Source organism: Schistocerca serialis, chromosome 2 (genome assembly GCF_023864345.2).
Source record: "Schistocerca serialis cubense isolate TAMUIC-IGC-003099 chromosome 2, iqSchSeri2.2, whole genome shotgun sequence".
Taxonomy (NCBI): domain Eukaryota; kingdom Metazoa; phylum Arthropoda; class Insecta; order Orthoptera; family Acrididae; genus Schistocerca; species Schistocerca serialis.
This window is the reverse complement of record NC_064639.1, coordinates 868,356,438-868,381,559: the sequence shown is the minus strand read 5'-3', so window position 1 is coordinate 868,381,559 and position 25,122 is coordinate 868,356,438. Positions and strand designations below refer to the sequence as shown.

Genomic DNA, 25,122 nt, shown 5'->3' with positions numbered 1-25,122 from the left:
TAAATCCGCTTTGTAAAAAGGGAGAAAGGGATAAGGTAGATAATTTTAGACCTATTTTTATGCCATCAGTGTTTGCTAAAGTTACTGAAAAGGCTGTGTATGTAAGGATAATTGATCATTTTATATAACACAATTTGCTATCAAATGTACAGTTCGGCTTTAGAAGTCGTTTAACAACTGAAAATGCTATGTTCTCTTCTCTCTGTGAGGTACTGGATGGGGCCGCCCAGGGTGGTCGAGCAGTTCTAGGCGCTACAGTCTGGAACCGCACGACCGCTACGGTCACAGGTTCGAATCCTGCCTCGGGCATGGATGTGTGTGATGTCCTTAGGTTAGTTAGGTTTAAGTAGTTCTAAGTTGTAGGGAACTGATGACCTTAGAAGTTGAGTCCCATAGTGCTCAGAGCCATTTGAACCATTTGTACTGGATGGGTTTCAAACAATACGCATATTTTTTGATTTAACTAAGGCGTCTGATTGTGTTGATCACAAAATATTGCTCCAAAAGCTGGAGCATTACGGAATACAGGGATTAGCTCACAATTGGTTCACCCCTTGCTTTAGCAACAGGCAGCAAGAGGTCATTATTCAAGATGTTGAGAATGGTTATGATGTGGGATCTGAGTGGGGTACGGTCAAGTGTGTGTGTGTGTGTGTGTGTGTGTGTGTGTGTGTGTGTGTGGGGTGGGTGGGGGGGAGTGCCTCAGGGATCAGTGTTGGGGCCACTCGTGTTCCTTATTTATATAAATGATATGTCCTCTCTTATTACGAGTAACTCTATATTTCTGTTTGCTAATGGCACTAGCTTGGTAGTAAAGGATGTTGTGTGCAACATTGGCTTGGCTTCAGATAATGCAGTTCATGACATGTCTTAATGGATTGTAGAAAATAAACTAACACCAAATCACAGTAAGACTCAGTTTCTACAGTTTATGACACACAATTCAACAAAACCTGACATTTTAATTTCACAGAATGGGCATATGATTACTGAAACTGAACAGTTCAAATTTCTAGGTGTTCAGATAGATAGTAAACTGTTGTGGAATGCCCACATTCAGGATCTTGTTCAAAGACTTCATGCTGCAATTCTTACTATCCGAACGGTACCTGAAGTGAGTGTTCATTCAACATGAAAATTGCTCTACTTTGCTTATTTTCATTGGCTTATGTCATATGGTATTATATTCTGGGGTAACTCTTCCCATTCTAAAAGGATATATTTGGCTCAGAAACGGGCGATTCGGGCAATAAGAGGTGTTAAGTTCATGAACCTCTTGTTGACCCCTGTTCACGAGTCTGGGTATTTTGACATTGACGTCTTAATTATATATTCCTTACTGTCATTTCTTGTTAACAATATTAGCTTATTCCCAAGGATAACCAGCTTTCACTCGGTTAATACTCGGCAGAAACCAAACCTGCTTTTGGATCGGACTTCCTTAACTCTTGTGCAGAAAGGTGTGCAGTTTATTGCTGCACTCATTTTCAATAAGCTACCACCGAATTCAAAAATCTTAGAAGAATTCCATGCACTTTCAAATTGAAACTCAAGTGTTTCCTCATAGGTCACTCCTTCTATTCTGTTGAGGAGTTCCTTGAAAAATTAAGCTGATTCTTCGTGTATTGTTGATTGCATTTACTTAAACTTATGGATTGACTTTTTTAGGTTCATAAACCTTTTGTTTTTATCTGTTATAACTTTTATGTTGTAATTTCACGTACTGACACATTCCATGACCTTGGAGATTTGTACCTCTATTTGGTCCTATGGAACTTGATGTGTAAATAAAATAAATAAAAAAGAAGTGCAATGGGTCATCAGAGACTGGTGGGCTGATGAGCTGGGTAACAGAGTTACCCTTCGGCCCTGGGGCAGCCAGAGCTACAGAGTCATACAGTGCCGCATGTTTCATTGCAGCATTTTTGTTGGCAGTGTTCTACTGATTGATGTGTTCCTTAAATAAGTGTTTTTTCTCATGTGATAGCTGAGTTTGCCTCCTTACACAAACCTACATGAATAGAGTTGTGACATTAACAAATTACAGAAAACTGCACAAGTATTACATGCTAAATATCGAATGAAGAAGTTATCTTTATTTTTCATGTGGAAGAATGGAAACCCCAAGCTCATCATCATCTGATTAATTATTTCTTGTCATGACCCCACACAGACTTTGATACATTTGCTGCTACTGTCCTCATCGTCTGATAAAGAATATGAAATACGTATGGAGTCTTCTTGTATGCCTTCTTTTATTTTGACCTTGTAAACTCTTTCCCCATGTGGTTCATGATGGTTTTCCAGTTTTCTGCTGTTATTCGTGTGCCAGCTTCTCTGTGTCTCACAATGTAAAGGTTTTATTTCGCTTGGCAACATCTGCTTTTCTTTGAGCTAAGACAAGTTTGATGGCAATGTAATGGTAGTGGCACAGTGGAGGATGCATAACATTGTGGCCGTGGTTCTCTGCTAACATATCAGTTACTTACTGTGTCTCTGTTGGTTGTATCGTTTCACTAATTCCAGAAGTTCCATTTTCACATAGTCTGTTCAGAGCCTATTTTATTATCTTTCAACCAGTTGACTATTTCGTCTCTCCTTGCAGCAGCTGTTGGTGCCTTATTTGATTGTACAGAACGGTGAAATGCATTTTCCATTACAAAACACTACCAGAACTGACATTTAACAACAAAAGAGTAATGAACCAGTCTTTAAATGTATCTGCATTCATTTCCTTGTGGTAATCAACAGCTTTTTTGACTGAAATATCATCATAGCACAAGGCACCAAACAGTTCATAGAGCGAGGATGAACAATAATTAGTCACCCTCATTTACCAGTTGCCACACCCATAGTTTGTCGGCATGTGTCATCTGTCCACATTATGGATCGTGGAAGACGCACATTGACCCATGTTTCGCCAATCCATATGACGTTCTCTGGTTTCACTGCTAGCAACTCGTGCAGGAATTGACACCTCCATGCCACAATGTCTGTGTGTTCCATTAGTACCTTTCTTCCTGAGAAGTTTTTCCATTGGAAGCCCCCCCCCCCCCCTTTTTTTTGTAACAGTGGAAATATTTGTCGTTCTGCCTGTGAACAAACCACTGTGTCCCATCAACTCTTTCAATGTGGGGTACTCCTTTCTGCTATAGTGCACGATAGCTTTTTTATGAGTTGGTATTTTAGTCACATGACACACACTCTCTTCCTTGACTTTCCAGGCTGCTTTTCCAGACTTTACACTAACTGGGCTCCCAACTGAATTGGCATCCTCTTTATCATTTGTGACTCTTGTCACTGCCACAGTAGAGATGTTCAATACCTCTGCCGCCCTGTCAGTCACATCACTCGTTGGTGTCGAAGGCCCAGCATTGTCTTTGTCTATTTCAAAGTAAACACAATCTGTAAATAAATTCGTATGCTTTAGATTTTAGCGTAACTCCTTTCCCAAAATTCCTCTTCTCTGCACTACAAGAAGTCATTTTCCACAAAGAGCAAGAGACTCACAGAATTAATGAAATGCACATGTACACACTCAAACCTGAACACAGCATGCTGCACTGTTGTCTGAAAGCAAGAGTTGCCTCACTATGTCAGAACTGAGATGTTGCCACGGTAATGTAAACAAAGTATCATGATTTGATTGGCCATCAGGGATGCGCAAAGCACACACGCCGAGGTCACTTCAACTGCCAGGGCTCTCCTCATGCTATAAGGAGTATCGATTTCCATAGAAAGGGCTCTTTGGTTGGATATGTGGTTTTCTAACTTGGTTGTGTTTGCAATCTCCTTTGTTATGTTTGTGAGAATGTTGTCAATGCATATATGTGTGTCTGTAGTAATTCTTGTAGGTTCTGAGTGAATTTGTTATAGATATAACACTTTAGTAAGTCGACATAAAGCAAAGAATTAAGGCTCTTATTTAATGAGCCTATGTTGGTGTCCCCAACAAAAAGCAAATTTTTTATTCTTCTCCAAGTCCTCCAGACAGTTAAAAAATTTTCGACGCACCTCCCAAGTAACCTATTCATTTCCTAGTTTGAAATATATCGTTGCAACCTCAAGTACCATTTCAGTACTCAGATCACCTATCCATTTGACTTTTTCACATGCTGCATCATTTCTGCTGTAAATTCCTACCCCATCACCTTTGTGTATTTCTACAGAACAAGTTTATGAGTTTGTAATTGTTTAGTCTGCACCCATGTGCTTCCTCTTCCTTGCAGTTCGGTTCATTTACTATGAAGAAATGTGGTTTAGTTTCATTTAGGTATACACCCTCATGCTCTGCTTTATTTGTTAAATACTGAACATTTTCAGGCTTTCTAAGCAACTTTACGCCTTGTTTTTTGTGATATTGCTGCCATCAATGTTGCCAATTTAGTTGTTTTCCAACTAAATCTAGTTTTTTTTGAAATGCCATCTGATTGGATAATTTAAGCTCTGGTTGTTAGTGGGAAATTTAGTCTTTTTAAAATATTATGTGGTTGAATTCTGGTCCTTTTAATGTTCTATTCTTCGAAAAGTTTATTTTGTTCATTCTAGTTCATTTCAGTATGCTCTACAGGCTATAGAAGAAATTACTTTCTTGCAACTGTTTATACTATAAAATCTGTTGTTGTTGTTGTTGTTGTTGTTGTTGTTGTTGTTGTCGTCGTCATCATCTTAAGTCCAGAGACTGGTTTGATGCAGCTCTCCATGCTACTCTATCCAGTGCAAGCTTTTTCATCTCCAAGTACCTTCTGCAATCTACATCCTTCTGAATCTGTTTAGTGCATTCATCTCTTGGTCTTCCTCTAAGATTTTTACCCTCCACACTCTCCTCCAATACTACACTGGTGATCCCTTTATGCCTCAGATCATGTCCTATTTACCAATCCCTTCTTCTAGTCAAGTTGTGTCACAAATTTCTATGCTCCCCAATTCTATTCAGTGCCTCCTCATTAGGTATGTGATTCTACCCATGTAATCTTCAGCATTCTTCTGTAGCACCACATTTCGAAAGGTTCTATTCTCTTCTTGTCTAAACTATTTATCGTCCATGTTTCACTTCCACACTCCGTAGAAATACTTTCAGAAAAGACTTCCTGACTCTTAAATCAACACTTGATGTTAACAAATTTCTCTTCTTCAGAAATGCTTTCCTTGTCATTGCCAGTCTACATTTTATATCCTCTCTGCTTCGACCATCATCAGTTATTTTGCTCCCCAAATAGCAAAACTCCTTTACTACTTTAAGTGTCTCATTTCCTAATCTAATTCCCTCAGCATCACCCGACGTAATTCGACTACATTCCAATATCCTCATTTTGCTTCTGTTGAAGTTATCTTATATCCTCCTTTCAAGACACTGTCCATTCTGTTCAACTGCTCTTCCAGATCCTTTGCTGTTTCTGGCAGAATTACAGTGTCATCGGCAAACCTCAAAGTTTTTATTTCTTCTCCATGGATTTTAATTCCTACTTCAAATTTTTCTTTTGTTTCCTTTACTGCTTGCTTATTATACAGATTGAATAACATTTGGGATAGGTTACAACCATGTCTCAATCCCTTCCCAACCACTGCTTCCCTTTCATGCCCCTTGACTCTTATAACTGCCATCTGGTCTGTACCAATTGTAAATAGCCTTTCGCTCCCTATATTGAACCCCTGAATCATTCAGAATTTGAAAGAGAGTATTTCAGTCAACGTTGTCAAAAGCCTTTTCTAAGTCTACAAATGCTAGAAACGTAGGTTTACGTTTCCTTAATCTATTTTCTAAGATAAGTCGTAGGGTATAAAATGTAGGCTGGCAATGGCAAGGAAAGCGTTTCTGAAGAAGAGAAATTTGTTAACATCCAGTATTGATTTAAGTGTCAGGAAGTCATTTCTGAAAGTATTCGTATGGAGTGTAGCCATGTATGGAAGTGAAACATGGACGATAAATAGTTTGGACAAGAAGAGAATAGAAGCTTTCGAAATGTGGTGCTACAGAAGAATGCTGAAGATTAGATGGGTAGATCACATAACTAATGAGGAAGTATTGAATAGGATTGGGGAGAAGAGAAGTTTGTGGCACAACTTGACCAGAAGAAGGGATCGGTTGGTAGGACATGTTCTGAGGCATCAAGGGATCACCAATTTAGTATTAGAGGGCAGCGTGGAGGGTAAAAATCGTAGAGGGAGGCCAAGAGATGAATACACTAAGCAGATTCAGAAGGATGTAGGTTGCAGTAGGTACTGGGAGATGAAAAAGCTTGCACAGGATAGAGTAGCATGGAGAGCTGCATCAAACCAGTCTCAGGACTGAAGACCACAACAACAACAACAAGTCGTAGGGTCAGTATTGCCTCACAAGTTCCAACATATCCACGGAATCCGAATTGATCTTGCTGTCAGTAGCACTAACTGAATGTTGTCTACTCTCGGGGCCTTCTTTCTACTTAGGTGTTTCAGCGCTCTGTCAAATTCTTCATGCAGTATCTTATCTCCCATTTCATCTTCATCTACATCCTCTTCCGTTGCCATCACACTGCCCTCAAGTACATCGCCCTTGTATAAACCCTCTGTATACTCCTTCCACCGTTCTGCTTTCCCATCTTTGCTTAGAACTAGTTTTCCATCTGAACTCTTGATATCCATACAGGTGGTTCTCTTCTCTCCATAGGTCTCTTTAATTTTCCTGTAGGCAGTATCTATCTTAACCCTAGTGAAATATCCTTGTACACCCCTACATTTGTCCTCTAGCCTTCCCTGCTTAGCCACTTTGCACTTTTCTCTCGATCCCATTTTTGAGATGTTTGTGCTCCGTTTTGCCTGTTTCATATCTTCTCCTTTCATCAATTAATTTCAATATCTCTTCTGTTGCCCAAGGATTTCTACAAGCCCTCTGCTAAGAGGCTAGAATGAAAAAAATAAACTTTTCGAAGATTATAATAATAAAAAGACTAGAATTCAACCAGATAATATTTTAAAAAGACTAAATTTCCCACTAGCAACTGAATCCTAAATTTTCCAACCAGATGGCCTTTCAAAAACACCATATCTAGTTGGAAAACAACTCTGTTAAGAAACAAAAAACGTTTGTTTGAAAGGCTACTTTCTGGCTACTGCACATGTGCAGAGCGGAAGTCGCATTCGAATCATGTCTGGTCCCGAATCTGGCTACTTGAAGTGGGGCACCAGCTGTTTGAGGAGCGACTAGTAGCATCAAGTAGCCAGATGCTACCTGAGGAAAATTTTCTGGCACTGTCAAGCTGCCAGTTTCGTGCATGCGCATAGTTAAGTGGCTTGTAGTGAGGGTACGTGGCCACATTTTTTAAATTGTCTTTCAATAGCTGATCGCATTAGTTCACTGTTTGTGGAGCTTCGATAATTGTAAGGTAAGCACTTTATGTGTTCTTATGTTTTATGTTTATTTATTCTTATAAAATCACCTGTAAAAGTCCAGCTGTTTGCCGCTCGGTGACAGTCGATCAGTAAAATGCGTTTGAAGAGCCCAGACACCAAGCATGGGCTCTTGACATCAGCGTTGATGTGCATGTGCAGTAGCGCCCGTTTGCTGTTTCTTTAAGTAGCTTCCTGGCAGCTCTTCGAATGAATCTAAGCTTAATTGCTACTGGTACTGGTATTGCTACTGTAAATAACGAGCTCAAGAAGTACTTAAGTAAGGAACTCTTGTACTTTATTTTGTAAAATTAGTTTAAATGTATGAAAAATTGAAATTGTAATTTAACTAATTTCAATAATGCATGATACGGTATAATATTTCTATTATATACTCCCATTGCCGAGGACCGAGCAGCTGAACGAACTGCAAACTGCTTGTTATTATTCAGTTATTGTCGAATTCATGTCAGAAGCGGCTGTGCTTAGTGCTTGTTCTTCTCGTCATAGTGACTGATTATAGTTCTGTTAATATGGGTAAAGTTAAACCTCAATACACCCAAAAGTTTAGGGAAGAATGGTTAAAAAATCCAAAATTTGTCCAATGGTTATCACAAGCTGTAGGAGATGACACAAAGGCATTCTGTAAAGTGTGTCACTGTACCGTAAGAGCTCGGTTAGTGGATTGGAAAATCAAGCAGAAACAAAAAACATAAATCTGCTGTATCTTCCTTTTCCTCCCAAAGACAGGAAAATGTTAATTTTAAACCAGTTCAGGATTCCGTAGGACGTTAGGAAGCTGAAGGGTCACTCGCCCTCTTTGTGTCCGCACATTGTGCTATAATGTCGTATGATCACTTGGAAGAAATGTGTAAAACAGGTTCAAAGACAATCTTATTGCAAGCCAGGTTAAGTTACATTGTACAAAGTGTAGTGGTATTATCAAGAATGTTCTTGTGCCCTATTTTGCGAACAATCCTAGGAGTGATGTTGATGATGTTATGTACAGTATTTTAATTGATGAAACAACTGGTATTAGTGTCACTAAACTTCTATTAATTGCTATAATTTATCATAGTAAAACATCCCACAAGATTGTTTCGACATTTATTACACTAGTCGAACTTGAAAAACGCAACGCTGAATCTATTGTATCAGCTATTAAAGAGGTGTTGAAAGAAGTTAATTTAGACTTAAAGAAATTGCAGGGAATAAGAACAGATAATGCTAGTGTGATGGTTTGTATTAATAATGGCGTGTATGAAATACTTAAAAGGGAGATTCCGCTTTTGGTACTTATAAGGTGTGTCTGTTATTCCATTCAGTTGACAACCTTTGCAGCAACTGCAGAATGTCTTCTAAGAAATTTGGACATTTTGATTAGGGAAACTTGTAACTGGTTTTCTCGATCTTCTTCACAACAGCTCTTTTACTGCCAGATTTTCTCAGTCCTAAATGATGGGGAGGAGCCACTGAAGATCTCCCATGCGTGTGACACAAGATGGTTATCTATTTAGCCTGCAGTATGTAGAATAACTGATCAATGGCTTGAGTTAAAAATTCATTTTGAAATTGTTAGGCAAAGTGAAAAATGCTACACAGTTGGACTGCTCTATTCGATGTTCAGACACAAACTTAATTTAGTATATTTGCTATTTTTGAAACATATCCTTTCAAGTCTTCAGAGAGTCAGTAAGGAATCGGAGTCAAATGGTGTGGACCCATGCAAGTTATTAGATGACCTGGTAATTCTTATTCACTCTCTTCTTAAACAAGTTGTCATTCCTGTCTATCCAGTTAAGAGAAAATATCTTGACAATGATTTCGAAAATCACCTAGATCCAAAGCCGTATCTTGGATACTTGTTTGAAAAAAAAATTAAGAAATTAGAAACAAAATAACCGAAGGTGAAGAAAAGCATGTTAGAGAAAGATTTGTAAAATTTGCTTCTTCACTTGTCAAACAATTACAGCAAAGATTGCCTGATAATATTGAAATATTGAGGAAATTCTCTCTTCTTGCAGTTTCAAAGTCGCTTGTAGTGGTAAAAGAACACTTAATACCCCTGTTAGAAAGCTCTCACTTGGATAATGATACAATTACAATAACTGAATTACAGTGGAAAACAATGACCGTCGTCCAATGGGATAACATTAACAATTCTATCGATTTCTGGTGTGAGGTTTTCAGTTACCATGACACCAGCAGTTAAAATCCTTTTAAAGTACTTGCAGAATTTGCATTATCTAGGCTTGTGCTTCCTTGGTCAAACGGCGAGATAGAAAGAATATTCAGCCAGTTGAATCTCATCAAAACGAAGATAAGGAATCAAATGCGTACAGATACAGTAAATGCCATGTTAGGGATTCGTGCGGGTCTTCGCAGAAAGAATCGGTGCTGCCATAAGTACGTGTTTCCTGTGTCAGTTCTCAGAACAATTGGGACAACTGAAGCATATAAATCGAGACCATCAACTTCTACTGCAGCTTCTCTTTTCCATGAGGATGATGACAATAATGATAAAGACGACATTCTTATTCAGTTTTAGGTAAGTTCAGTAAAAAATATGTTATTTATGCAGTCTATATCTTGAGTGAATGGCGTTTCGTTGTCATTTCTATGCTTCTGAATAAAAATCTAGAATCTAGTTCTTTTAAGGCATTTTTTAGTCTTTTTTACTCTCAATCTGCTTGGAAAAAGTTATATACTGTTGGCAACACTGGTTGGCACCAGCTATGCAAACGACATACTCACTTTCATCTTACATTTCTTCCTGCAGGTCGAGATTGATAACATTTTATGTAGTTGCAGCCAGCTTTACTGTTCCCATTGCTTGGAAGTCTTTGTTATAATCTTGTAAATTAGCTGCTCAGTTTGTGCCTTGGCTGTCTGTTAAGAAAAGAACACTGTACCTTTTACATGATGGATTCTTATTCTTGATTATGTTGTCAGTATCTCCTACTGTTGCTTCATTTGTTCTGCCAGTGCATTGTTTATAAGTTTGCTGCCATCACACTTTGAACTTTCAAGTTTATAACCATCTTTTGTGATTGCAATCTACTTATTTGGAAGTCACCCTGAAATGTACACAATTTTTGTGGTGATAATGGTTCATAAATTTCAGACATTAGTGTTTTTAGTATTCATATTTGGAAGAGTTTGGCGATCGTGTGGCAGTGTGTGTGATTTTCATGATGATGATGGTTCGCTTTTCAAATACACCTTTTTTGGCTCAATACGACCTTAATGGTTAGTCAAAGGCTACTTATATGATCATTTAACTTTGCGATTTCATCACTACAGTTTGCGCACACACTATTTTTGCTGGTGTAATTTTCATTTTTTTATTTTCATTTATTTATTTATTTATTCTCATGCATGAACATGAATGCCTGTACAAAGCACTGCCTTTAAAGACTGCTCCTCGCCTCTTTTACAATGTTGATCTCTACTTAACTACAGGTCCTTCATAAATGTATGGGAGGTAAATGCTTTTGCATTTATAATGTTGTCATACATTTGTACCGGTGCACCATTCCCCACCCAAGGATATTGTCTGAGTGAAAAGCATGGTGACAGTATGCAATTATACATTTCATGGTAAATATCTGAAATTCTGGGTGGAGAGTACATCAAAAAACAGAAAGGCAGCTGCTCACCTAAAGCGGACTGATACGTGGAACATAGAAATGTGTAACAGAAGAGTGTTATTCACACAGTCTGCCGAGCTCATGCTCTAAAGTACATACTTTCACACACATGCAACTACACAGACACCCAAACGCAAACTCCCATCACCATGGAGAGAGCCCTTTTGCCTTTGGGTTTGTGTACTTTTTCAGACACTTTGGTTATAGATGAACCAGTTGCTAAATTTTTAAAGGCAAACAGTGTATCTTATTTCAGGGAGAGATGAATAAAAAAATATATTTCCAAAAATAAAATATTTTCAAAACTTACGTATTTATTTACTTAAATACAAATTTATGCACTTCTAGTGTTACGTATGGATTTTTGATTAATTTTAAAGAGTCATTAGCTGGTACTACATTATACATTTATGTTTAAGTAAATGAACGATTACTTTTTTATTTGAATTTATTGAAGCTCTGTGCGTCTCTTTGCAATGGTTTGCACTCTTTACTGGTAATCGTCTTTCAGTAAATGCTGCAGTGACATGAACAGGAAGCATATGAGATAATTTTGTTTTAAACCCTCATAGTGATTAAATAACTCACTTTTTAAGCGTATACTGTCAGTTGTCAGAAGCATTTTTTTCATGAGAATTATATCTCAGCAGTCATTAATTTTCTTTGAATTGCTCCTAATTAATAGAGTTTCGGAATATACTGTACTATATATTGCATTGAATTTATCTTGAGGATAACTTTTTAGCCAGTCATATGATTTCTCCCATTCCTACACTATTAAATGTTTTGGCATTTTGATCCAGATGTAAGTTCACTGTCAAATACCAATTCATAAACATGGATGAAAAACTTAACGGAAAGCAACTTTTTGGCACTAAATTTAAATCAAAAACAAATATCAGACTGACAATAACAGTGATGACAGGCAATAACAACTTAACAATGCCAAAACAGTGGAATGGTTTCATTTGGTTGCTACCATATACTGGTTTCACTCAAAAGAAATAATAAATAATAATACAAGCAATACTCAAAACTAAAACCGACTGAATTGATTGTATTCATTTGGTTGTTCCCATTACTAAGTTGATTGATTGCTTGTATTCATTTTTTACATGTTGTCCAGAGTCTGGAAGTTGACTAATTATGTTATATCTGTTCCAGATACGTCTTCTCGAAGAAAGCAGTGAAACAAGTTCTGTAGTGTCGCCAAAAAGAAGAGGGGGCAGCAGAAATCACAAAGAGGTTCAGTTTTAAACAAGAGTACGTAAGTGAATAAATCCATTCAAGCATATGTTGGAGATGGAAGTAGTTACGCTACATCTGAATTTGTGGATTTTTCAGCTGTCATATGCATTCTACATAATTAAGAGTATTAACTTTCAAGAGTTTTTTTTGACATAAATAGATTTTATGTTAGAAAAGTGTGGAATGAGTTAGTTGGAACTGACTCTTGAGTGTAGTGAAAGAATAGGCTGCATCAAGAGCACGACTCATGGCCTGAGAGGTGCTAGAAGTGGTGTAGTGCATCACGAATCATCATACCAACAGCCACAATTTTAAATTGAAACTCCTCAAAGTAACAGTTAATTACTGTCAACATTTATAGTGTTTATGGTGCCATATGATCATATGTAATGAAATGATGATTACCTATATGTGGGACAGAAGAAGAGCATGTATATATATCAACTTCTGTAACAAAAGCAAATGGGAAAATGCTGACAAAAACACAAATTTGAAAATGTATTGAAGATCTAGATTTTGGAAACTTCATTTCATATTTTGCTTTGTGAAGAACCTGTTAATTCGGAAATTTTGATGTTCAGAATGCTTCCCCAGCTGTGCAGATGTCAATCTTTAGCAGAGTATTCCTCAGTGAACATTGAGTATAGTATACTCCGGTCACCGGGACCATTACGTAATAAATATTACTTGCTTGCTGTGAAGCATTTACATTATAAATAATATTAGTTTATTCTGTGTATGTTTCAAGCATGGAGTGCTCATATTCGGGTATTACACCTGCGCACAAAAACGTATGTTAACATACTGTTATTCTTTTTTATCTTTTTATTTAAAAGCCATGGCTAGTTTCATGAGTAACCAGTCACCATCAAAAGTCTGAAACACATGTTGATACAGACAGTATAAATACACAGTGGATGAAATTAATTGAAATTTTTAGCTCACTGATATGGTCCTCTTTATGGTAAATGTTGATAACTTTATATCGAAGTGAATATAATCTCATTACACAAAATTTCTCAATGTTGCATGTTGGTAATACTTTAGCTACCTGTCATTTGTTAAGAACTGCAGTCTCCGTATCTTTCTAGAATATTTTCTTGTTATCACTACTTACGAAAAAAATTCTCCACTGTGTTTGTTCAGTGCTCTTCGGGTGCAAGATTCCCAAGCAAACTAATAATTTCAGTTATTTTGTCATACTTCCATTCTCTTTATATTGTGTGCCACACGAACTGAGGTGTCAGTAATTAGACCTATATCACTGGCTGACATTAAAATATGGCCAGTTTGTATAGTTGATGTTTATCTTTGAAGTATTTGTCACACAGATCTAGCTCTTGGAGTTGCATAGTATAGTATATTACTGTGTGTTACATCAGTTGCATTTTAGGGTTCTGATATAATGTAGTTGTATATACTATCCATATAGTTGCAATCGGCAGTAGAATTTACATTCTATTGTCCTATGTGCATAAGAATTGTAAGCAGTTTGAAGCCATATTGGCTGTATCTCAGGTATGTCTGTTTTTCAGCAAATGCTACCAGTCACAGTTATTTTAGTATTGCAACTTGTTTCAAGAGATGACTACCTCATGAGGCAGCAAATGGCAGTCCAAATACATTTAACATTACACACAAATCGTAATGTAACAATTTTCTGTTTATGCTTGTGCAGTGAAGTGCCTGTTAAAATGTAACTATCTCAGTTCATCAAACCATTTAAAATGTAACCAGGTCCAGAAGCCCAGCTCCAACATCAAATCTAAAGTAACTTCTCACACCAGCTCCATTCATCAAATCTAACGTAGCAATCCCATCAATTCAGGTTGAACATAGTACAGCTGATCGTACCATGTTTTACATTTTTGGAGGTGATAACTTTGCTGCAGAAAGTCTTCGGTCACTACCACATGTACAGCAATTAATCTATTGACAACACTTCTTTATTACACACATATATACAACAGCTGACTGTCACGACTTCCCAGGAACCAGAACACACCAGATAGTACTCCAACTGCACTCCCTCCAAGGCTTTGGACAAAGTTTATTTATACATCTTTTAACAATTACGTTCTTTGACATTATTATGTTATTTCATGTTTGATGTTATAGTTGCAATAAGTTAATCCAGCAAAATCTGGCATTACAGAGTTTTACTGGAAATTAAAATGAGTACAATGATAATGCATATTTCCGAAATTAACAATCTTTTACAAGTGCAATTTTGAAATTCAAAACGTTTCTCGAATGTCTTTACATAATTTAAATAATTTTGCGATTTTATGAAACAATTTTGAGCTGGTAATATTTCTACAACATCAAAATTACAATTCAAATGTTCAAAATGACTTTTTACAACATTTGAAGGCTAAAATGCGGAATAATTATGTATGTCACAAAATCTTTAAATCGTGTTACAAAAAATTAATGAATCACTCTTCTAACATTATTTAAGATATAAATTATCTTTCTGGATTAGTTTATGTCTCCTGTTTAAACGAATATTCTCTAGTTTTTGTAATATGTGGACATTGCACTGAATTTCTCAATAGAATGATCTAGAAACATTAATTACAAGTTCAATTACAGATTTTTAGTTGGTGTTTTCCGTAAGAATATGTTGTTCTGATTTGCAAAGACACATAAATGAAACTTTTCCAAAATTAATGGTTTACACAGTTAATTTGCATTATGGTAAACAATGGATTTTACTAATTGAATTATAATTATGAAACTGAATGAAAAAGGTTACTAACATTTATACACAATTAACACTGATCCCAGAACTTGTTCTTTCTGTTGGAAACATCCCGAAATACATATCAGAGTGATAATGACTCTACATTAGTTTAACTGATTAAGAACATACATTAATTGGTCTGTGACACAGTTTAACATTTCCAGCATAAGTATTTCACACTATTGCACTGAGTGACCTTATTCACTAAGTGTCCTTACACACTACCCCCATCTGTTTTAGCATGTATCACATACTACAGAACCTGCTGTATTGGGTACTCCACATGACCCAATATAGCCTGTTACACAAACTCCCCCCCTCCCCCTCCCTCCCCCCTTTCCCGTCATCACTTCCGTGTGAAACACGGAAGGAATCATGCTCCTACTTTACAAACCCACACAATATCTTCAGTGTCTTCTTTTCTTGAGGATTGGTGTCTTCTTTCTTGAAGATTGGTACACCTTAGTGGCACACACTAATTTTCAGTCCCTATCTGATACTTGGCATGGCTTTCTTGTACACTGTTGGCTACCATAGGCTGCAATAGCACAGTCCGCTATGAGTGCACAGTAATACAGTGGTCAAGTCCAGTTAGGAATGGAGTGAAGGAGGGCTCAGTACTTTTGGGGGCAGGTTGTCGAGGACAAAACGGGCCCACAGAAATTTTTACATGTAATTGCACAAGGTTCTAATTATTCTAAAAAAATTGTTGTAAAGTATGATTAATTTAAAAAAAATTCTCGAAGCTAAGAGAGGGTAAAGTGACAGTTGGAGACAATTGATTATACAGCGTTACAGAATAAGTATATGATGCAATGCCAGAATACAAAAATTAACCACTGCAACTGCACAGCTAGGGGACCTAGTGTTCGCCAAACACTTAATATACAAAGAATGTATGCTTCCCCTGAGGAACAAATATGTACAACATAACATAGTATAAATATATCCTGGCAAAAATACATCATGAAAGCATTTAAAATTTGTATAAACATTAGTATAAAATATTTTTGTACATTTTTATACAATTTCAGTTCGGTCACATTTCATAGGCCAAACAGTCTGCCAGAACTTGGATAGACTAGACGGTAAGCATTCTATGTGGGTTGTGCTGAATTCTGAAAGGTCCAATGTACATGTCAAAAAACTTTTTTAATTCACCACTGATGGCCGTAGTTTTCTCTTGTGTTTTAACAAGGACTGAGTCATCAATTTTAAATTGTGTAGGGTTCAATCTTTTGTAATGTCTACATTTCCTTGTGTCACCATGAGATTTCATGCTTTTTCTTACAATTTCCTCTCTCTCTTGAGTACTTCATGGTTTGCAGACTGGGAAATCAATGAAATCACTAATTGGATGTGTTGGTTTGCTAATATACTGTATTTCATAAGGCAAGAAACCTGTTGGGCAATGCTGCAGGCTGTTCATAACATCGTCGAATTTCTCAACATAGTCAATCCAACTAACATGATTAGTATTACAGTATGTTCTAAAGAAACACCCAATTTCTCTCATGTACCTCTCTGAAGGGTTTCCCGGCAGATGATAGGATGAAATAAGAATGTGGTTTATCCTTTCATCTTCAGTAAAGGCTTTCCATGGTCCAGAAGTAAATTGAGTCCCATTATCTGATAAATTTTTCTGAGGTTTTCCTGCCCTGCCATAATAATCTCCTGATTCTTGAAATAATGCTCTTACGTTTGCTTTGTGAAGGGGGTATAACTTAATGAGTTTCGAAAAAACTTCAACCATAACAAAGATGTAGCAATAGCCTCCTTTGGTCTTGGGTAATGCTCCACATAAGTCCACAGCGACTAACTCGTGTTGTTCTTTTGACAAGATGTTCTGCATCAATCCTCTACAAGTTAGGATAGATACTTTTACTCTTTGGCACCTGTCACAAGCGCTCAAAATTTTTTTAACTCTCCTGGCTATATTGTTAAAACATACATTCTCTTGTGGATTTTCTGGATACACTTCTGAATTCCACGATGATCAAAACCTTCATGAATGTATTTTATGAGTATATCAATGTAATGATCAGGCCAACATAATTTCCATACATCACTATCTATGCTGTTTCTCTTGAATAGAATCCCCTTTTAAATTTTGTAATAATCTCCCACTTTCTCATGTCCCTTTTTTCCTAGGTAACTTTTGATCAGTTTACAGTTCTCGTCGTGGTTCTGATTCCGGCGGATGTCATTACAAATGTCTTTGACCTCTTGTCCTCTTAAATACATAATTTGAATTCCTTTTCACATTCCCCACTGTTATCTTCAAAGTCACCTCCACAGGTAGCCTAGACAAAGCATCAGCAACTACATTATTGGACCCTGTAAGACGTTTTATTGAGCAATTAAATTGCTGTATCAAGAGTGCCCCCACCTGGTGATCCTTCCATGTTGTAACCTACCTGATGTCCCAATAAATAATTTCTGAATTTAGAAAACGCCCAGTAAATGGCCAAAAGTTCCTTCTCTGTAACAGTGTATTGTTTCTCATGTTCTTTCAAAGTTCGACTAGCAGAAGCGATAGACCTGCATTCTATTTTCCCCATTTCCATCTACTACTTGGAAAAGGTGAACCCCTAGACCATAATAACTACTATCTGTCATAATGCAAAATGGTAAACTCAAATCGGGACGGTACAAAATATGACTGTTACATAATTGTGTTTCTATTTCTTCAAAGGCAGCTTCACATTCCTGATCCCAAACCTACATTGCATTTTTCTTCAGCAATCTGTCGAGACTTCAGCTTGGGTACTAATGAATTTTCGGTAGTAACTGCACAACCCAAAAAATGACTTCAATTGTTTCTTGGTTTTAGGAATTGGGAATTTTGCATTTGCCTCGCATTTTTCAGAATCTGTCAAAATACCCTCCTCAGAAATGCTGGGGTCCAGAAACTTCAATTTTTTCACAGCAAACTTACATTTAGATAGTTTAAGTGACAAGTGACATTCCTCCCGTCCTTGATCTATTGCAAACCTCCCTCAAAGTATTAATATGTTCCTCCCAAGTTTCCCCAGTAATCAAAATGTCATCTACATAAACAGTTAATTTTGACAAAAGATCTTTTCCCAAAACAAAGTCAAAAGCTCTAATGAATTCTGCTACCGAAACGTTAAGCCCAAATGGTACTACACAATATTGGTAACATCTTCCCCCATACAAAAAGATAGTGTTGTTTAATCCTGTATTGTAATCATGAATCCTTCCGTCTCACTGTATATATTGCCTTTTCTTAGCTGTGCGTTGGATGCGTCTTGATCGATGTGTGACTGTGTTAGATGATCTGTTGATGTTATGTGATCTAAAGGGTTGTAGAAGTGGTTATGAAATTGCAATGGTGTAGCCAATGTATTTATATGGTGATTGCTTTGTGTATTTTGCTAGTTTCTGCTCGTTCTATAAAGAATTTTCTTAAATTGTCTACCTGTCCATAATGTAGGCTTTTTATGCCGATAAATCCCCTTCCTCCTTCCTTTTTGCTTAATGTGAATCTATCTGTTGCTGAATGTATGTAATGTATTCTATATTTGTGGCATTGTGATCGTGGTCTGTGTTACTCCATTTCACTACTCCAAATGAGTAGGTCAATATTGGTATAGCATAAGTATTTATAGCTTTTGTCTTGTTTCTTGCTGTCAATTCTGTTTTCAGTATTTTTGTTAGTCTTTGTCTATATTTTCCTTTTAGTTCTTCTTTAATATTTGTATTATCTATTCCTATTTTTTGTCTGTATCCCAGATATTTATAGGCATCTGTTTTTTCCATCGCTTCTACGCAGTCGCTGAGGTTATCCAATATGTTATCTTCTTGTTTAGTGTGTTTTCCCTTGACTATGCTATTTTTCTTACATTTGTCTGTTCCAAAAGCCATATTTATATCATTGCTGAGTGCTTCTGTTATCTTTAGTAATTGGTTGAGTTGTTGATTTGTTGCTGCCGGTAGTTTTAGATCATCCATGTATAGCGAATGTGTGATTTTGTGTTGGTATGTTCCAGTAATATTATAGCCATAATTTGTATTATTTAGCATGTTGGATAGTGGGTTCAGAGCAAGGCAGAACCGGAAAGGTCTTAATGAGTCTCCTTGGTATATTCCACGCTTAATCTGTATTGGCTGTGATGTGATATTATTCGAATTTGTTTGGACATTAAGTGTGGTTTTCCAATTTTTCATTACTATGTTTAGGAACTGTATCAATTTAGGATCTACTTTGTATATTTCCAATATTTGTAGTAACCACGAGTGAGGTACACTATCAAAAGCTTTTTGGTAATCAATATATGCGTAGTGTAGCAACCTTTGTTTAGTTTTAGCTTGATAAGTCACTTGTGCATCTATTATCAGTTGCTCTTTACATCCTCGTGCTCCTTTGCAGCAGCCTTTTTGTTCTTCATTTATAATTTTGTTCTGTGTTGTATGTGTCATTAATTTCTGTGTAATGACTGAAGTTAATATTTTATATATTGTTGGTAGGCATGTTATGGGATGATATTTTTCTGGGTTTGCTGTGTCTGCTTGATCTTTTGGTTTCAGATAAGTTATTCCTTGTTTAAGTGTATCAAGGAATGTGTATGGGTCTGCAGTGTAACTGTTAAATAATTTTGTTAGATGTGGATGTGTTGAGGTGAACTTCTTTAGCCAGAATTGTGAGTAGAATTAATTTCTCGGGTGACTTCATGTTGCAAAATTTTCACTTCAGGCATTTGTGGTATCATCTTGTATGTGTCTGTTTCTGCTTGTATCCACCGTGCATGTCTGTTATGTTGTACCGGGTTTGACCATATGTTGCTCCAGAAGTGTTCCATGTCTATTATGTTTGGTGGATTGTCTATTTTAATGTGTGTGTTATCTATTGTCTGATAAAATTTCCTTTGGTTTGTGTTGAATGTTTGGTTTTGTTTCCTTGTATTTTAACTTTTTTTGTATCTTCTAAGTCGTTTGGCCAATGCTTATAATTTCTGCTTCTTGTCATCTAATTGCTCTATCGCTTCTTGTTGTGAGATTTTACCTAACCTTTTTCGTTTTTTGTCTGATATTTCATTTCTTATAAATTGTGTTAACTGTCTGATGCCTTTTCTCAGTTTTTCTACTCTGATCTGTAGCCTGTGTTGCCATGCTGGTTTTGTGGGTTTCTTCTGTGTGTTGGTTGGTTCTGATCTCTGCCTAGTGTGTATACTTAGTGTAGCGAGTGCTCCTATATAAACCAGTAGTTGTAACTCTTCCATAGTTTTATTTTCATTTATTTTTAATTAAATGAAACAATAAGTTCACTGTTACCAGTCACCGTTTTATTTATTTCCACGACACGTTTCAAAGGTTTAAACCTCCATCATCGGGTGGATTTACATTAGTAAGTATTACATTTGTGTGTGTGTTGTGTTACGATTTTTGGAGGAACTTGTGGCACTGCCTAGTGGAGAAACGAGACACTCTTTCAGAATGTGGTTTAGGATAACTTTTGACGAAAGATTAAACTGATATCTAATGGTAAACATTAAATAAGTAAACTACAGTACCTTCAGTGATTACAGGTTCCTTTTGCTGTCGTAACACATCACATGTATACTGCCACATTTGTAAACAAATATGGCGTCTGGAATCAGCTGGGTGCAAAGTTCGTATAACAGAAGTGAAGACATAATCGCAAAGTGCAAAGAATATACATCATAACAATATTATTACAGAATAATTGCTTTAAGCATTTGGCGGTGTTTGTTTTGACGTGTCAAATATATGTGTGTTTACTTCAGGTGGTATATAAATCCAATTCTGACAAGTTAGAACAGCAAACATTCGTACTCGTTTATACAATCGGGTGAAATGTTAAAATGGCTTAAACTTCATACTTATTTATAACAATTAGGTGAAATGTTACAGACTATAATTACAATGATCATATTGGCTTCAACAGTAAAATCATACATACATTACATTCTTTGATTGGGGTTAATAAACAGATGTGAAGTGAGGGGCTGGAGGCAGAAGGAGAGGTAGAGAGAGAGAAAAAGTGTGTGTGTGTGAGTGAAAGGGGGAGGGAGGGAGGGGGGGGAGGGAGAGGGGGGTGGGGGGAGAGGAAAGAGTGATTATTGAGAGGAAACATTTACATGGCAAGGAGTCTTAAGATTGCATGTTGCATATAGTAGCTGCCTAAAGGTTGGAGTAATACATTGGTTAATGCTATGAAATATGCAGATAGATATACATTTGTGCCAGTAGTTGATGTACATACAGTTTTAAGCTGACAAGGGTTACAAGCTGTTGGTGTGATGAATTATCTGTGAATGAGGCCAATCTCTTGTACTCTTGGCAGCTGTCAATATTTATGGTGAATATTAGGTGTGTGTGTGTGTGTGTGTGTGTGTGTGTGTGTGTGTGTGTGCATTTTATGAGTGTAGGCAGTTGCTGAAAGCGGAGATGATACTATTGTAAATATTGTCATTTTTGTCATTTAAGATAGATTCTGGTTGTTTCATTTGATGTTTGTATATTTGGAGTGTTTCAAGGATGTCTAGTTTTCTGCCTTTTGGTTGGATGTGTAGGATGCTAATACTTGTGTTGTTAACATGGTGTTTTGTTTCATGCAAGTGTGTAGCTATTGCTGATGTGTGATATTTTTTGTTTTTTAGTGCTGCCATGTGTTCCTTGAACCTAATCTCAAATGATCTGCCTGTCTGGCCTATGTAGAAGCAGTCACAGTCCAAACATTCAATTTTGTACACACCTGTGTGATGAAGTGGGTTTCGTGTGCCGATGTTGTGGGGTAACTTCTGTCCAATCTTGTTGTCCGTTGTAAAGGATATGCTTATGCCTTTCCGTTTGAAGACATTGGCAATCTGGTATGAAATGTTACCCAGAAAGGGGATTGTATGGAAGATGTTATTTTCTTTTTGTTTATTGTGTTGTGATTCCTTTGCCATTATTGAGTGTTTTAGGGTGTCTACTATGGAGCTGCTATAACCATTTTCAGTAGCTGTTTGTTTTATTATTTCAATTTCTTTATCACATTTATCTTCTGAGAGTGGTAGTTGGATAGCTCTATTAATCATGTACCGGAATGCTGTCATTTTGTGTGCTGCGAGGTGGCAAGAGGAGTTGTGGATTGTGGTATGTGTTGTGGTAGGCTTCCGATAAATTTCAAATTGATGTCTGTTGTTCTTTATTCTAATGGTAAGGTCTAGGAAATTTATACTGTCGTCTTTTTGGTGTTCAACTGTGAATTTTATGTTTTCATGGGAGTTGTTGAAAAACTGATTCAACTCACTGATGTCATCTTTAGTGGTGATTGGAATTCAGGATTTTGTCTTCTAGGTTACTTATAAATATTTCTGCTAGCAATCCGGAAAGTTCCTCCAAAAATCGTAATACAACACACACACAAATGTAATACTTACTAATGTAAATCCACCCGATGATGGAGGTTTAAACCTTCGAAACGCGTCGTGGAAATAAATAAAATGGTGACTGGTAACAGTGAACTTATTGTTTCATTTAATGTCAGTAACAGTCACGGTAAAGCCCAACCTAAAATGTTCGCATTTAAAGTTCATTTATTTTGTTGTGTATGATTGTGTTGATAGTTGTGTTGTTTCGACTTGTGGGTGTTTTGGTGGTCTATGCAAGAATGGTCTAATGTCTGTATTTGTGTCTTAGTATTCTATATAAGTCAGCAGAAATTTTTCTTCTATATGCAACATGTGTGTCACTTCGTGTTCTATTTGTGCTTGTTCTGATGGCTGTCTTAAGATTTCGTTTTCCTCTGATTGTTTAATTGATGCGTGTTTTTCTTTGTTTGTTTGCTCTGGGATGTTTGAGTCCATTACTGTATTTTCTTCTTCTTCGGATTGCACATTATTTTGTTCCAGTATTTGTTGTACTTGTTGCTTGAAGTTTTCTAATTCTGACTGGGGTATCCTGTTATTTTTGATTATTACACAGATCTGATCAGCTAATTGTTGTTCTGTTAAAAATTTTAATTCTGGGTATCTGTTAATAAATGTTGTGTATACATGTGATCTGTATCCATTTGTGTTGGTTCCTAAGTTTGTTGCTTGGTAATAACAGAACATGAGGTGTCGGTTAACTTCATCTGACCATCTCATCCTCTGTCTTTGTTTTCCTTCTAGAGTGGTTGCAGGAAGCATATCCTGCAAAACGCCTCTATTTGGATTTAAATCATTTTCCATGTGGCTAGCAGTGTCGTTACCATTGTGGACAAGCATAGGGTTCAAGCGTCGTCCCCAACCATGACAGCGCTTGTCCGAGGGTTCACTAGTTCTGTCCTGAACCAACTAATCACACTAAAACGGGGGTTAGCCCTATTAGTGGTTTGTTCTTTTTGTCGCCTTTTACGACTGGCAGAACATACCACAGGCCTATTCTTTTCCTGGGCCTCCACGGGGTTATTATTATTATTATTATTATTATTATTATTATTCCCCAGTTCAGTCCCCACCCTCTCTGTTACAAACCTCCAAAGTCATTGGGATTAACAGTAAATCTGTTATTCTGTTCAAAGGCTCTGTCAAGTTTGTCTACATATTTAAGAAATTGTTCTATGGACTCATCTGGTCCATGGACTAGACTCCCCTGTACTCTTTTGGAAGCCTCCATTTTAATGCATTGACTTGAATGAGCTCATCAAATGGTCTATCTAGATGCATTAATTTCTGTAACAGTTTCTCACAATAAGCTTTCATTGTCCCATCAGATTCTTTATAACTAGGACCATTCAAGAATTCACTTTTAATTCGTGCTTGCTCAGTTTCAGACCAAAATTTAGTTACAAAACATTTTTCAAAATCTTCGAAAGACATTTCTGCAGAACAATTCTGCTTGGCCCACGAAAGTGCCTCACCATCAAGTAATTTCTTTACAAATTTTATCTTAGCAATTGTGACGGTTTCGTCATCTTTATTTCTTTGTTGATTGTCCTTGGTGTCGTCATACTGCGTTGCTACACAGGTTGAAAAAGGGGGTTTGTAATTCTGACACTGACTACTGTAAATAATGTAGCTGACAGTTGCACAGTTGCGTTTCACAGTACTTTAATTTCACTGTTCACGACCCCTCAATAATAGTCAGTTATTATATGGCCAGTGCGCTATTGTTTAACTTTCAATAAGCCTCATTAATAGGTTTCAGGCAAACATCCACATACTGCTACAATAATTTACTGTTGAATATCTACGAGCAGTAAAAGCCTAACCACAAAGCTCCCAGTTCTTGAACAATAGAAAGGTACATACAGAGCAGACACTGTCATTGTTTTTACACACGACGTCATTGTGTAACACTTACTCCGCAGTTAAGTTGATGCATTATTGTTGTTCTAACCAACACAGGTTTCTCATCTGAAACTCGGCCGTGGACTGACTGTCGCGGGACCAAAAATCGGGCCCTTATATATCCTCACAATAATAGGTACTGAAACTTCACAGTGTTTGATGTTTAATTTATAGAAATTACAATTAAAACTTAACTCATTAAAGTAACTGAATACATTGAAAAATTCCGTCTTTTTAACAGTTTCTTGTATTACAAGAATTAGGCCAAATTATTTGTTTAAATCATGAAATTAACATATATGGTTATGCAAACAATACTTTTGACAAAACTGTTAATTACTTTGGAATTAATTAAGGGCTGGATTTGCTAACATATTTTTGAATAGAGCCATATAGATACTTTAACCCGTTAAGTGGGTAGTTCACGCACGTGTGCCTCTTCCGCAGTGGGTAACATGCTGCATACTGTTCTCAAGCTTAAATGTTTTCCTTCATGTTTTCGTTGTTGAATTTAAATTAATGTTGAGTGGAAATGAGTAAAATATATTGCAGAAGTTAACAAAACTGTATTTTCATGATATTAGAAGTCGTTTTCAGTTTGAAACATTTTGAAACAAGGTGCTGCACGCAAGCAAACTTTGCATTCTAGTACGAAATCTCGTTGGGAAGGCCTTTGCACATCACACACCTCCTTGTTGGTCTTTTCTTCATTGTGAGCAGCAGAAGGTCTGGAAAATGCCTGGCTGTAAGGTACGTTGCTTTCGGTGTTCAAGGTGGGTGTTCTACTGATGTCCCTTATTGTGGTGAA

The 25,122-nt window shown here is 36.8% G+C and overlaps 1 protein-coding gene across 1 annotated transcript in view; it reads left to right on the top strand.

The window, feature by feature from the left end:
* The window catches only part of LOC126458186 (recQ-mediated genome instability protein 1-like), a 113,670-nt gene extending 100,892 nt beyond the window's left edge, over window positions 1-12,778 (top strand). Inside the window, exon 9 of the mRNA XM_050095062.1 lies at window positions 12,183-12,778. The gene's annotated coding sequence lies outside the window, so the exon portion shown is untranslated. The remainder of the gene's footprint in view (window positions 1-12,182) is intronic.
* The last annotated feature ends 12,344 nt before the right edge of the window (window positions 12,779-25,122 follow it).